This window comes from Phaethon lepturus, unplaced genomic scaffold (assembly GCF_000687285.1).
Source record: "Phaethon lepturus isolate BGI_N335 unplaced genomic scaffold, ASM68728v1 scaffold7356, whole genome shotgun sequence".
NCBI lineage: Eukaryota > Metazoa > Chordata > Aves > Phaethontiformes > Phaethontidae > Phaethon > Phaethon lepturus.
The window spans coordinates 5,842-21,537 of NW_010548250.1; positions in this window are offsets into that span (position 1 = coordinate 5,842).

Here is a 15,696-nt window from a genome sequence, read left to right on the forward strand (position 1 = left end):
AAATGCATCATATCACCACAAAATTTTATATTGTTTTATTTTCAAAAGTCGTCATCTGGACATGAAGGTGTCAGACAAACACTGAGCTGAAACCGGAGTTGCAAAGTCAGCACTCAGGGGGTATTGACTATGGAGAACACTCTTTTGGGAGCCTTGATATGCATGGTAGTGTCTAAAGGACAGTTGCAGTGGAAGTTGGGAGAGGGCAAAGTAGAGAAGGTGAGAATCCTTTTGGTTTGGTGTGGTTTATGGATTTTTGTCTCGTTTTGGACTGGGTTTTTTTGTGTGGTTTTTGTTGTTGTTGCTGTTGTTGTTTTGTTTTATAAAGCTAGCTGTATCTTGTATATGTATATATATATACACATATATATATGTGTATATATATACACACACATGTACATATATACATATACATATATATATGTGTGTATATATATACACACATGTACATATATACATATACATATATATGTGTATATATATATACACACATATATGTGTGTATATATATACACATGTACATATATACATATACATATATATATGTGTGTATATATATATACACACATATATATGTGTGTATATATATATACACATGTACATATATACATATACATATATATATATGTACATGTATATGTAAGGCAATCTTCAACATTGGCACACAGGGTTTCAGGACCACAAACAGTAATCAGAAGTTGTATGCTCTGTTCCCAAGAGCACTTAAGAGTACACCAGATGGGAGACACCTCATTACTAGCTTGTGAAAAGTGCATCAAAGATGGATTGGATTTGGTGAAAAAAAAAAAAATAGATGGATATACTTGAGAAAGAGGTAAAATCTGGGAGAAAACTAGAAGCGGTCAGCACAAGCTATTATTTCTTATGCCACAGACATGAAGTTTCTTGCAACTCCTCTGCCTTTGCAGTCATAAAGCAGCATCCAAATGGACAAACTCCCAAATGGAGTCTAGCAGAGGCAAGATAAATACATTGCAATCCTGCACTAGGGATCAGTCATGTGATAAAATGAAATTACTCTCCTTCCCTCTTCTCCCCCCAAACTTGGGGGTACATATGACATACACATGTAAGGGAGCAAGAGAAGAACTTCAAGCCATGGGAAGAACTTCAAAGACACCAGAGAAACAGTAATGGGAACATGAATACAACTAAAATCCATTCCGTGCTGCTGTGTTCTGTGGCGTGGGGCAGATGAGCGCTGTCGGCTCTCCGTTAACATTCCCCCATGTTTTCCCTTTGGTCTACAATACTGACGAAGACAGTCTGCCACATTTTTCCTTTCTCTCACCCAAAGCCTGAACTTTAAGACTTACGAAAAGAAAATTCAGCATACTGATGAATATTAAAATATGCAGCATACCGTAAGCTAGTAATCTATTCTACAGCATTCACAGACCATTGTGCCTAAAGAACGGGAACCTGAGAGTGTGACATGGACTCGAATAGATGTACAAGCATGAATAAAACTGCTTAACACAAACTAGTCAACAGTATAGATAACAGACCTCACACTGAAGTACACCAAATGAGATGTGATTACATTGGATTCTACTTTTGAAACATTTTAAAGACTACATAAAACCTTTCCTCCCCAGAGAGATTTGCAAAGCCAATCAGCTGGAAAGAAAACAACTGGATCCCCAACTCCCACATGGGTCATTGAGGTTCTCTTCTATTAAAAGCAGCATAATGCTAACAAGTAAAATTATTTTAAAATAGACTGTTATATACAATTACAAGGTTGCACTGTGTCTGAATTGGCTATCAAATGGTTTTGATCTTGCAGTGCTACTACCTGTTATATAGTATTTTTTCCTTTATTTCATCCTTTGTCTGCGCATCAGTCCCACAAATACATTGCTTACAAAAAAAAAAATATAGAAATGTGAGATACTTCCATTCACGTAAAGATGCTCTCTACCTTTCTTATTCTCTTTCCTAGAATTGGAACAATTTGTACAGTTATTTGCTACACAACTATGAAAAAGGAGTCTGTGCCTTTTTTGTCCCTCTTCTACAACTCCTTTGTTTTTACTGAAGTGGAATTTCAATTATCTAATTATCCCATCTCTTCTGTGGAGTTATGTTCTTTAAATTCTATGAGTAGAAAAAAACTTATCTAAGTATATTTTCCCCTTGAAGATCTTATTATCATCCCTTTTATATTCCATGTCTTTCATCCACAGAAGAGACACAACAAGATTGGAGGCTAGCAATAATTAGAAAAGTGATTCATGTTTTGTCTTAGGTTTAAATTGCAGGCTCAATGCCAAACGAGATAGGTAACTGCCTCAACCTAGGGGCAAATTAGATAACTCTCCTGAATGAAAAGGTCTTATCTCCATACGTAATACAGGGAGAAGGACTGAAGGCGAGTAAGTTGTTTCACCTTTTATTAGGGAATCAATGTTTTTGTACCTGGTCAGCTACTTTGGTGGCAACATGTCCTGTATTCCCTTCAGGAATTGTGAGAATGTATTTCCTGGTTTGAGTCCCGTTTGTGCAATTGAATTTCTGCCTAATCGGAGGCTCTGCTTACAGGGATCAGTACCCCTTGTCTGGCACCAGTCAGCATTCCCCATTTTGAGCAAACAGGCAAGGATGGATTATCAGATCGGTCACTACTGTTGTCCCCTAACAGCTGTAATTTGACCAACATCAAGCGGGAGAGAAAACGTACTTTGGTTCCTATGTTGTTCAGAAATTACTGAGCTACAGGTTTTGATGGAGGTTTATCCCACTTGCATAACATCAGCTGATGCGCTGCACAAGTGTATACCTGCCTCTCGTGAAATCCTCTTAAATGAACATTTCTTCCTGTCTTTCCCAACCAACCATAGCAGCAGCAACAAGCAGCAGCAGTCAACTTCTTACAACAAATCTGTAATTTAATTAAATAGCTCATTTAAGTTAGACTCAGATGCTCTGAGCTATTGCGTAGACTTGATGATATCTCTGAGACATCAGTGTCATTTCTGTGGAGAAGAGTTCATCTGAAAGCCCCAGCATGTGCTAGTTGCTGCCTTGTGCAACAACGTTATGCAATGCCGGCCGGGTGAAACTCAGACCCTGAGCACAACTATCCTCTGTCAGGTTCTCAGCAACTTCCAGGCAGCATAGGAATCAACTCAGCTAAGAAAAACAGGAAGTGGAGAAACGGGACAACTCGTTTCCAACTCTGAGCCGAAGCCTGCTGGGAACGTCAAGGATTAAAGGGGAAAGACTGAACAGCACTTCTTCTCTTGCCTGTAAGTTGCTGATAACAGGGAAAGCAAAGACAATGGAAAATAATATTATTGCTCTGTGTGGTTGCTTCTGCAATACTCAATATTCAATAGCAGTTAAGTCAGACAAGAAGGCAGAAAAGCTGCTGTTTAGTCTGTAACATAAATCATACACAGGTAGTCTATTTAAACTTTGCATTTCCACACTTGCATATCTTTTAATTCAATAGAAAGGAGGGAAAGACAGCATAGATAGTTGTACTTTTGAAAGGGTAGGGAAGGAATCAGGAGACTTTTTGTATATAGTGATTTAAGTGTTCAGGGCTACTCGCACTGAAATGAACCTGAATGGAGCAGCCTGCTTCTGAGCCACACGTGGCACTAGAAATAAAAACAACTAAATAAACACATCTGGGTGGAAGGAACTGTGAGAAATCATTTTTTCCCCACTGTAAAATGGGGAAAAAACTGGAATATTTTTTAGTAGAACTGTTGCCAGTGGGGCTGAACGTGAAACGTACAGCTTGCCATGGATGCTAACCTCATTGAGGAAGTTTCTTTGTGAAAAAGAGCTTGAATTCTTAGAACATGGAGATTGCATAGTAGGTATATACTTATTTTATTAATGATGTACAACAGACATTGTTTTATATTGATGCGTATATATTATTCAAATAAAGAACCTTATAAAATCTTCTAATGCAACCAGCCAACCACCAGTATCCCAAACCCACAACTTTTTTCCTTTTTGTTTAAATTCTTTAGAAATAATGCCATTAAAGCAAAATGAAGATGACAGAATTAACAGTGCAATAAGGAAAAGATAACTTAAAACAGAGTTATGCATATATTCATCACACTTACCATTTCTGTTTACATTTGCAATTTCATAAAATTATCTGTTATTGTATTCTCAGGCAATAAAATTCTAACAAGAATTTACCCAAAACACAAATATAGTCCTCATATAGAACATGACTGAGTTAATGCTAATTCTACTTTTGGAAATTTAGCTTTTTCTGTTTACTTTTAGTTTACATCTTCAACATTTTAAATAGCAGAAAAGCAGAAACTGTTTCTAAGAATTCCAGGTCAAAGCCTAGTCAAAAAAAATCTTGCCTTTAGCATTGACAATAATGCTAAAGGACTGTGATATTTAAGACCTTAAACTTGGCCTTCTTGTTACCTACTATAAACTCCACGGGGTTAATTTTGTTTATTTAGTGGTATATAAGGTTGAGGTGACTTCTAGGACTACTTGAAGCCATAGCTTTTTCAACTTTCATTAGCATTAGTGGGAATCACATACATACATCAGTGGCAGGATAAACACTAAAAGAATCCATTTTTAAATCAAAAAGCAGATTTAAAGACAGATTTCTATCAGTGCATTTTACATGACTATGCAAGGATTTTGATTTGATCCACACTCAGCAGGGGTGCCTGTTATTCAAACCATGTGGTATCCAGTTGGTATGCAGGGTATAATACTGCTGCTGTCAGCATTTGCTTTAAAATCTGATGCAATATATTACAAAGAAGATTTGAACAATCATAACTAAAATTTGTTGGGAAGACTTGAAACAAAGGATTGAATGAAGTCAAAAACTTATGGAAACAATAAAAACTGAAATGTTATAAAAAGAAACCTAGTATCCACATGGGAACTATTCTACAACCTTCTTGGCAAATTTTAATCAGACATGCCTAATAAAAGTAATATAACTAACTTCTATATAAACAAAAACATGCATACCTTCCAACAAAGGAATTAAACATTACTGTTAACATTTTTTAGGACTACCATAAATAGGAATACTTGGTGCAATCTGATGGCACTGAACTTAGAGAAAAATGCATTGCCAATTAGCAAAATAATTTCCAATACATATGTGTTTATCGGGTCATCTTTCACTATTTTCCACTGTGAAGACTGTATTTACATTAACATATATACAACATAATTCTACCAGTTTTATTCCATCTAGCTTTATTTGTTCTTATTAAACCTTAGGAGAGACTTTTCTGTCCAAAACACATACACTGATAACCATAACCTTCACAACCCGCCATATTTAGACTTATTTAAAGTTTTACTATCAACGTTGCTATGATTTGGTATTTAGACAGGTCTGTCAGAAATTATGAAGGAGTTCAGATCAAACAGCTGTTTCCCAAAGAATTCTAAAGCTTTACTGTATATTACGCAGCACAGAGGCAGAAGACACAAGATTGAAAAATAGAGATTTGCCTCATAATAAATCCTTTGTACTACACAACTTGCTGGTTCAGAGGTTTTCAAAGTCTTACGGAAGCGTGAATATATGCAACTCAAAGTTAAAGAAGCTGTGTTAACAACTTTTTAGAGATGAAGAAACTAAAATCACAGGGAGATTGACCAGAATTTTGTAAAAATTGTGACAGCATAGAAATAAAAACTGCATCTCAGATCAGGATATGAAAACTCATACCACTTTGACTTTCAGTCTATGCTTCAGAAGACTGACCTTCATCTACATTAAAAGTCCTTCCTTCTCTACTCAAGCAATGAAGTCTTCTCTGCCAGACTTCACTTGCATTACTTGTAACATCTTGAGAGCTAAAAAGTGATGTGGAAGCATAAAAGCACACCTTAATATAAAACATACAATGATTCCAAACATGGAAAGAGCTACAAGAATGGTATTTCAAATGGTAAAGTGTATTTTGCATTTTTATAGTGACATTACGTAAAGGAAATGAGACCAGCACTACAAGATTTGACTATTAAAGTTGTCTGGTGTCAAGTCCTTTTGCATGTTTAAGATCAACAAGATCTTAAGAAACAGAATGGATACTCTTAACTGAGGTAAAGCCGTCTTTCTTACAGGTGTTCTCCAGTCTTCTGTAGACAGCAGTCTGATAACAAGTTCCTGGGCAGACAGACTTTGATCCAGTATGGTTAGTCTTTTATGAACTGTATTCAGTGGAAGTTTTCTAGTATCAGCAAGACTAGACTCTACCACCAATTATTGATATGTACTTGATTCTGCTTCGGAATAGATTACAGAGCCTTTTGAGATCCTTTCCAAGGTATTTTTTTAAAAAACAGCAAGATGAGTATTATTGTTAATACAATTAACAATAATTAATTAAAAAAACCCTGTGACCACAATTAAATGTTAAATTCTACCATGGCAGATAAGTGTTTTTCACTGACATAAACACGTTTTGAACAAAAACATGAATAAAAATATTGAAATTTGGTTATGAAAATGAATACAAAGTTGAGACTGAACTGAAGACTTACAAAATACAGACATAATTTTTTGCTGTTACAAATTATAGTCAGTATTATTTTTCAGACTACAGATTCTATCACAAATCATGAAAATATTTTTTTTTAAGGGACATGTTAGTATTAGCCAATGATAAAGGTTCTGGTGATAGTAAGCTCAATTGTTCTGCTGGCAAAAGAAAAAATTATCTGAACTATGCTTTTGTCACTTTATCTAGTATACTTGCATTGATTGGCATGCAATTACTTATTTCTTCTTCTTTTTGGCTTCAGCATAGCCACTTATACTTGCCAAGTCTGTGGTATAACCCTATGGGGATGTACACAAAAGGAATACATTGAAATAGAAAACTCAAATATTTTACTCAGTTTAACCAGTTATAAAGATTCTGCAGAAACTTTTCAATTTCAACCCTTTCCCTTCCATTTGTATGGATTATTTGTTATTTTTAAGAAAGAAAAAGATGGTTTATTAAAAAGTAATGATGGAGCAACAATAAGAAAATAACAATCTATTAACAGTAAACTCAGCTGTGCTTTATTCAATGCTTCATTCTCAGCTTAGGAAGCCAGCTTCCAAAGCACAGAAGGACCAGCAAGATGTGGGGATTTTGGACTTTCTCTTAAGAAATATTCCCTCTCCCCTCCCAGTATATCTAGACCACTTACATAATATAGCAAACATTTATTTTTGTGTTAGATAAATGCCAGTATTAGAGCGCAAGGTTTTTTTAAAAAGCAATGTTGCTTTTATTGATCATGAAGCACAGAACCAACCATCAGACATGGTACCAGAATGCATAGCTCATGCGTGTTTCTGGAAATAACTTTCTAGTCTTTTTGACTACTGATCAACACACCACCATATGGTACGGAAGGTGTCTGAACTTTTCTTGCTGTAAGATGATATGTGCAAAAGCAGTCACTGAATTTAATGATATAGTCTCCATATGCAGCCATTACTGTCTAGAACTACAATCTAGTCAGACACTACAGACAAAGATGATTTTTATTATATGAACAGAGTATTTGGAAAAGATGTAAAACTTACATCTTCTCAGTTATCCATTCTGCAACAACAACACACTTTCTCTCGTTTCCTTGCTTTGGTGGACCTATGCCATCAGTTTTATGCCTAATACATGACACCTCGTATTTCAGTACATCGTTCCTTACATCCCAGCCCTCAGTATTCCATTGTCATCTCTGATGACCACAATAAATCACCTAGGGATAACTACTGTACCCCTAGGAGGACAAAATTTGAGATCCAATTTCAAAGTCTATTAAGTCTTTCAGAATACCAGCTTGTTGAGCCTGAGCAGGGAGTTCAGACAGGAGGGACCTATATCCAGAGGGATTCTGAGGGTATGTGCAGTGGATTGGTCGAATCTTCAGCTTAACAATACTCCACACTCAGATAGGTAGTGTACATTCCCAAACACTACCACCAAACACAAATCCCTAAATAAGTGTAAAAGTTAGTATTAGGCACACATTGCCTACTAATGTGACCTGTGTATACCTCAATGCTGCCATAATTAAATTTTCTTCTTTCCATTCTGGGCTCTCAGAAGCTAGGATGGTGGTAGAATTGGTTCTTTAGTTTTTTTAAAATCACAAGCACTGGGAAAAAAAACTTCAATTGAAGCCATAGTTTGGGTATAAATAATGACTTGGACAACTGTTTTTTATTTTCATTTTTGTTTTCACTGACTGAGAATGTAAATTGAACTTTAGTGCTATTGTGCTTTGTTCTCCCTCTCTGTGAAAATGTGTTCTGCATTAAATTGCATGGATAAACTAGAACAGCTCCAAATATCACCCTTCAGCTTTTGTATAACACAAGAGCCAAGAAAAGATAGAGAATGTGGTTTTATGACCAACAGATGGTGTAATTGGTATCATAGATGTTTTTATGTCAGGGGGTCGTAGGTTCAGCCTCCATCTGGAGCCTTCTCAGATCTGCTGTGTAGCTAAATGATTAAAGAAGCTATATTGGGTCAAAAACACAACCACCTGCCTGAGGGTAAAAGTACTGCTTTCTTGATCTAGCTGTTATAGTACAGTTGCCTCCCATATTACAGTTCTCAAGCAAACTAGTGCAGTAGTTAATACCAAAAGGATTCAACAAAATATTCAACAACAATTTGCCCATATCCTTCAAGATTATAGGTAAATTTTGACGAATCACAAAAGTAAGTCTAGTTTTGCTTACTTGAGTGAAAAACTATTCCAACTCAGACTGATAAATAATCGCAACAGGCCAAAACCCAAGAAAAAGGAAACAAGTATGCTGGGTAGACTGTTAGAGATTCAGGACTGGTCAGTTGGCCAAGATGGCTCACACCTCCCCATCAGAATTAGATACATTTGTATTCTGATGGTAAAAAGTAATATTAATACTCAACACAATTGGTTTTGGCTACAGTTTCTGGATTAGGATGAGAGTATGAACAAAAATGCTCTAATCCTACAGTATTAGGGTGATATATATGGTTTACCTGTCTAAAAGGGTGTACAGACACATCAAGACACATAATTTATGCACACAATGAGGTCACCAGTATACTTCCCTTATGGGGTGAGTATTATCAGTAATAAATGCATGAAGTCAGTGAAACCATGACTTCAATGGAAACCAATACTCTCACTTCCATGAGGCAAGGATTCTACATACTTGTAGTATTATCATTATGTGGTGCACGAAACTTGCCTGGGATACCTCATGATTTAAGTGCTCTCTATAGTACTGATGCCAGAGATCTTACCTACTAACACTGGAAAGAAGTAAAATGTTTCTCTCAAAAAAAACCCCAAACATGCAAATTACCATATTTTCATGCAGTTCTGCTGCAAAGCATCCTATTACTCTTCACAGACTCTGGATAACAGTACACTTATGCCAGACAAACAGCAAACCAGAATCTGAATTTTAAAGATAATGACACAGGTATAAGTCAAATGCTTTCCATTATTGCAATTCATGTGCTCATACATAAAACAACAGTAAAGTCAAACTCTTTTTCAAGATGTCAGAACACTCCCTTATATTGTGTTTTAAGGATTCTCCCATGCTAATGAAAAACTTGCTATTTATTAGTACTTTAAAATAAGCTTTAACACAAATTAAAAGCTAATGTTAAGTAGACTGGTTTATTTTCAAAATTTAAACACAAACCCTATAATTTTAAGTGAATGTAAATACAAAGAAAACAACATGTGATCTCATTATTAGCTTTAAAAGTGTCTCTTAAAAAAAACTAACAGCCTGCTAGATCTCTGCAATCACCTGCTAAAGATTTCTCTGCCAAACTTACATACCTGAGGCTGAGCTTCAAAATCAGAAATTTCAGCTTTTGATAGCATGCAAGATCATGTGCTTCTTTTTGCAGATCCCTAAACAAAATATACATACACATATGTCTTCAGAAAGCAGTTGCTTATTAATGGCAGGTGAAGTTTTAACTGCACTTTCTTCAATGCTAAACATGCTTTTGCATGGGAGGGTCATTTGTATTATATGTGTTTACTGGTATAAGAAAAACATGAGATGCAAGTGAGGAAAAAGAAGGTGTATTTTCTCTCTCATATATACAAAAAATACGCATTTCTATTTATTTTTACTTACCAGAAGCAGTGCAATATTTTTCCTTAACAAAGGAAACATATTCTGTCTGCTGCAGAGCACTTTTCTTAATGGCCTGTACAATGGGAAGGATAACAAACACCACATCAATGTAATAACATATATTTCCATTTCAGTCATCTCTGAATAGTTTAGACATTTCAAGTGGATGCAGGATTTATGAAAATGAGTCATTTCAGCTGACCACACCAAAATATTTATACCAGCTGCCAAGTATACTGCCTAGACATTCGATTACCTCTAAGTGGGAAACATCATCAGCATAGTTATTCAGCAGCCAGGAAAACAAGTTTGTTAATTTAAGTACTTCTATGTGAATTCATGTAACCTGTCTTCATGGGTATAATATGTCCCTTGATTACTGCTCAGGAACATCCCACAGTTTCATGTAGTTCTTGGAAGAAATCCATACTGAAAACACTTTACAAAAATAAATAGGCAGAGAACTGCAAGTAATAAGGAGGTCATACATCCTGAGACTGTTGTGAAACACAGCATGATGCTCCCATGCTATCTGAGAAACCTGGCTTGCTCTTGCATGAACTTCAGGAATTATTTCATAATGTCAAGGCATAATTTCACAGGAAAAGTGATAATGAGAAGACAGGACCGAAACCTGGATCTTCCAGGAAAGCCTGAAAATTAACCCCCTTTCACCTCTAGATTCTTTGGATGAACACGAGCACTTAAAGGTTGTCCATTGGTCTAGAAGTTGTTGTTCCAGTGTCACCTGTAACACAGCTATTTCAAACTTCTCTCTTTGCCATTAATGCCTGGCAAAAGCAATACTGTGATGTCTGTGAAGAGAGCAGTATTAATCAGTGGCCTTTTGGGCTACATTCTATTGAGTAGGGTCACAGCAGCTAGGACAGAGTCTGCTTCCACAAGTGAGAGGCTCCTTCTCCAGTTGTCTCCTCAAATCCATCAATACTACCTTAAGGGATGGTAAAGAACCATGCAAAGGTGTGTACTAGCAGCCTAAGATTCTTCTGAGCCTGATCCTGTTTTCTGGAAGCAAAGGGCTGTGTCAGCCCCTTCTGTTGCCAGATAAGATACTGAAGTGCTAAATAGATTGGGCATTGTGCAAGTTTCATGCTGCCCATCAACAGTTCCACAGTAAACTACCCCAAAGGCAAATGTTGCTGCCATTTTTCCACCTGTGACAACAAGAACTCCTTCACCCATGAGTTAGCTTACTAGACCTTTCTTCTGCCCAGCTGGCTGCACAAGGAATGTCTGTGGCCAAAGCAGTACACATATGCTGAACTTTATTCTACTTTAAGGGTTGAGGTAGCCAAAATTTGTTCAAACCTTGCCATTTGATACCATCTCTTAGCTCTGCTCAAACCTGTTAAGATGTTTGCTTTTTTTCACCTAGCTGTTTTCAACTCTTTCCTTAGCCCAGCATAACAAATGTATTTATATAAAGATGTATGGATACATCATAAATTCCCTTTGTTATCACACATTAAACTCTTCCCCCAGGTTGCAAAGGGTATATATAACTTCATTAATTTGCTGATTTCTGTATGATTTCACAGTTGTATCCAATTTTGCTGTGAGTTTAGTCACTATTACTGTTTTTTCTTGCAAACACAAACAGTTTCTCATACACAACAGTTTCCAATACTCAGAACCAAGTTCACTATTCTCCAATGGGCATTGTTACTCCCTAGCCTTGGGTGGACCAACAATGGGTAAGCAACAATTCTGGTGACAATTAACTTCTGTAACCTAGTCTTACTACTAGTGATAGCGAAGATCCTGCTGTCTATTTTCTCCATTGCAGCTCCACCGCAGCACTTTGCATTCTTTTATCTTATTACTCTTAACCCGCACTTAACACTTAATGAGTGCTTTATGTTTCACGTTCAAACACATATATTATACTCAAATACTAGCAAATTCCACCTTTGTAAAAAACATCACAATCTTGCTGTCTTCATCTCATAGCATTCAAAAATGTTTCCATTTTTGACCTGTAACTCCAGTCTATCTGATACTGCAGCTGTGGTATCTTACCCACACTTAATTCTATGGTTTCAAATAAAAAAAAAGTTACTAAAATGGCAAAACTGGCCTTCTGTACTTAGAGGTGACCATTGACACTTGAGTCATTATGCATTTCCACAGATTCCAACTTACACTTCAAACCTCAAATATGCATGTACTGTAAATTGCACAGCATTCATCAGCACTAAGCACCAAGAAACAGATGAGCACTGGAACTAGGCTGAAACAGAGTCATATTTTCACTGGAATCATCACCTAATAAATCCCATTCATTTGCACCATCATATTAAACTACCAATTTAATGCAACTTTCTGCACATCCCCTGCCTCCCAGTCAGACAACAGCAACATGCCTCTGCATTTAGGAAAGGTGGACATAATCACTAAAACAAGGTCTACTGTATACCAAACACTTTCACTGCAATTTTTAAGCAACTAACAATGCATTTATTTTTGGTGGCTATCCTGGAAAATGAACAAAAAAAAGCAGGAAGATGACAGGAAAACAAAGGTGCAGGAAATAGGAAAAGCTTCAAGAAACAAGACAGCAACTTATTTAAAAGTTCTGATATTTTAAAATCCTTAAATGTTAAGATAGCCATCTAGGTATAAGCAATTAAAGTATTTAAAAAGTGCTTATTAACGAAGTTTTAAAATCAGCACATTTCAGCAAAACAATCTGCATGTGATCATGCCTATGGCTTAACTTCTTCAATGTAGCTCTTTATCCATAAAAAAGTCAGGGAATTTATTATTGCAAATGCTGATTACTGTTTGCCAGCAATTTTTTGTGTGCAGCTTGACCATGGAAATTTAAGGATGGATGAAAATTAGATCTATAGTCTTTTGCCAATAAAATACTCTATCTGAATAGTCATATATAGGAATTTTGTTACCAACAAGTATTCCATAGTATGATACTTCACAGGACACTTAAATATTCCCAGATTTTAAACCTAAAGGCTGTATATAAAAGTAAGGGGTATCGTAGTCTGTTTAGATTCTGTAACTAAAGGTCACATTCACCATTGACAGCAAGGCAAAACTTCACTCAGTACAAACATGATAAACACAATTGAAGCTAGCTTATTAAAAAAGTTGTCCTGTGCAAAGTTAAAACAAAAAAAGTTACTATTTGATCTTTCAGCAATTAGCTGTACAGAACAGCCATTTCATTATCTTGTTATGTGAAGGAACAGAAAAAATCAAAACCCCTGAAAAATGATTACAGGAAGTCAAAACCGCCTATCAGATTATCATGGAGTGCTGGTGTTACATCACTTTTTTTTATCCTCTCTCTTTAGCATCAGTCTAACATGTACTTATTGCAATGCACTGAGTGTAAATTCTTTCTCTTACATTCCCCCCAACACATACTGTGACATTCTTTGCTTATTACCAAAGGGTTTGCTACAAAAGAAACCAAATTTTGAATAGTGCAAGTGTTAAAAATTATTGTCTTTTCCTGCCTTGAGTTGTAATCATAGAGCTACAGAATCACAGAACAGCTCAGGTTGGAAGGGACCTTGAAAGATCATCTAGTCTCATCTCATTCCGTGAGAAAGGGAGACTAGATGAGATTACCCAGCACCCTGACCAGTCACATCTTGAAAACCTGTGATGGAGACTGCATCACAACCCTGGGGAAGTTGTTTTCCAGTGATTGACGTTCTTCTCACTGTAAAAATGTCTTTATGTCAAAATGAAACCTTCCCCAGCCCAACTTGTACCTATTACCCCTTCTCTTCTCCATTGTTCCCTCGTGAAGAAAAAGCCTCTGCCCTCTTTGTAGATGCCCTTTAAGTACTTGGAAAAACTGTGATGAGGGTTGCCCTGAGCCTTCCGTTCTCAAAGGAGAAGAGACCTAAATCCTTCCTCATGGCCCTCCTTTGGACCCTCTCCAGCCTGTCCTTGTCTTTCTTCGTGGGGACCAGAACTGGACACAGTACTCAAAGTGCAGTGTGACAAGTGCTGAGTAGAGTGGGATGATCACGTCTCTATCTGTTAGTGATGTCCCAAAATGTTCTCATTTTTGGCCTGCATCAAATATAAGTTAACCAGTGGGTTATAAATTTTTAATTCCACTTAAGTTTTTACTCTGACTCCAATACTTAGTGGTTTTTGCCAACACTGGATCCCCTGTTGGAAAATGCAGGTCAGCTATCCAAAGAGCATGCGAAGTCAGGTAGTAACACCTTTAACAGCAGGAGTAAATAGAGAAATCTTACCCATATAACATGGTAGGCAAAATACCAGTATTTTCTTCCGTAAAGGTCTTCCAAAGCTGGAGCATATTTCACCTGAACTCAGGAGTTTGTTGACACATTGCAAATTCTATACTGAGTCACAGCAAAACTGTATCTGTCCCAGTGTCTAGTTTCCAGCAGCAGTTTTCCATCAGTATCTGCTACCTAAGTGTTAGCAACTGGTCACGCAGAGAACTGTACTTCACTGATAGATACTTCCAGCAATCTGCAGCTCAGCTGATTTATTAGTTTATGTGACTTTTACTACACATATTTTCCAATGACCTAGCACATGCTGGACAAGAAACTGAAATCTGAAAAATCCATCAACAGCAAGACAGAGTAAGTCCATTATCTTATTAGCATGAAAACTGCCAAAGAACATAAAAACACAACAAGAAATGTTACTCAGACAATTCCTTTTATTAGGACACTGAAACTGTTTAATTTACAAATGCTTTATGTTAGTTGTAAATACCTCCTCTGTTTAAACAGCATTTACAGCTCATGTACATTTCTTGAGCCATCTTAAGATGCAAGACACTTTTGCGGTAGCAACTTCATAGATCAGTGAATGCCAACACTCCACAACCCTGTTTAAAATAATAAAGTCCAGATGGAGTGACAGAAAGGAGACAGTACACCATTCTGTGCAGTGACTGGGATCGTATTTCAAAAGTGGGAAGAAAAAAAAAAATCAAAGTTATTCAGCCATACCTCTCTCTCTTTCTTAATACTCTCCTTATGCATTTCACCTCCTATCCAAAAATGATTACTATAATACAGAAAAGGCATCTGTAGGTTTTTCTACAAAAACAATGAACCTATATAAATAACAATCAATTATTTTTAAATATTCAAGGAAAATAGATTTTGTTTTAAAAAAGGAAAAAAAAAATCATGTAGACATGTTTCTTCAAGCCAAATACCTTCAAAGTTAAAGTTCTTTCCAGTCCACCCCAGTCCTCACATATTGCAAACAACTGCTTTCATCAGGACAATTTCAATAAATGGCCACCTTATTAGAGTTAAAACACATTCTTTCTCAACTACCAGATACTAATCTTCAGTAAAAAAAATTAACATTTATTTTTGATGCTTCCACTTAGCTGAAACTCTGTTCCAAATAGTTGGCAGGGGAAAATACATAAATTAGTTGAATTAAAATTATGAATCCAGATATTTATTTTCAACAGAAACTTTGAAGTTTGGGATAGGGCCCTTATGTGTTTGATTCACCTCACAGTATCCTGCTGACTAGCT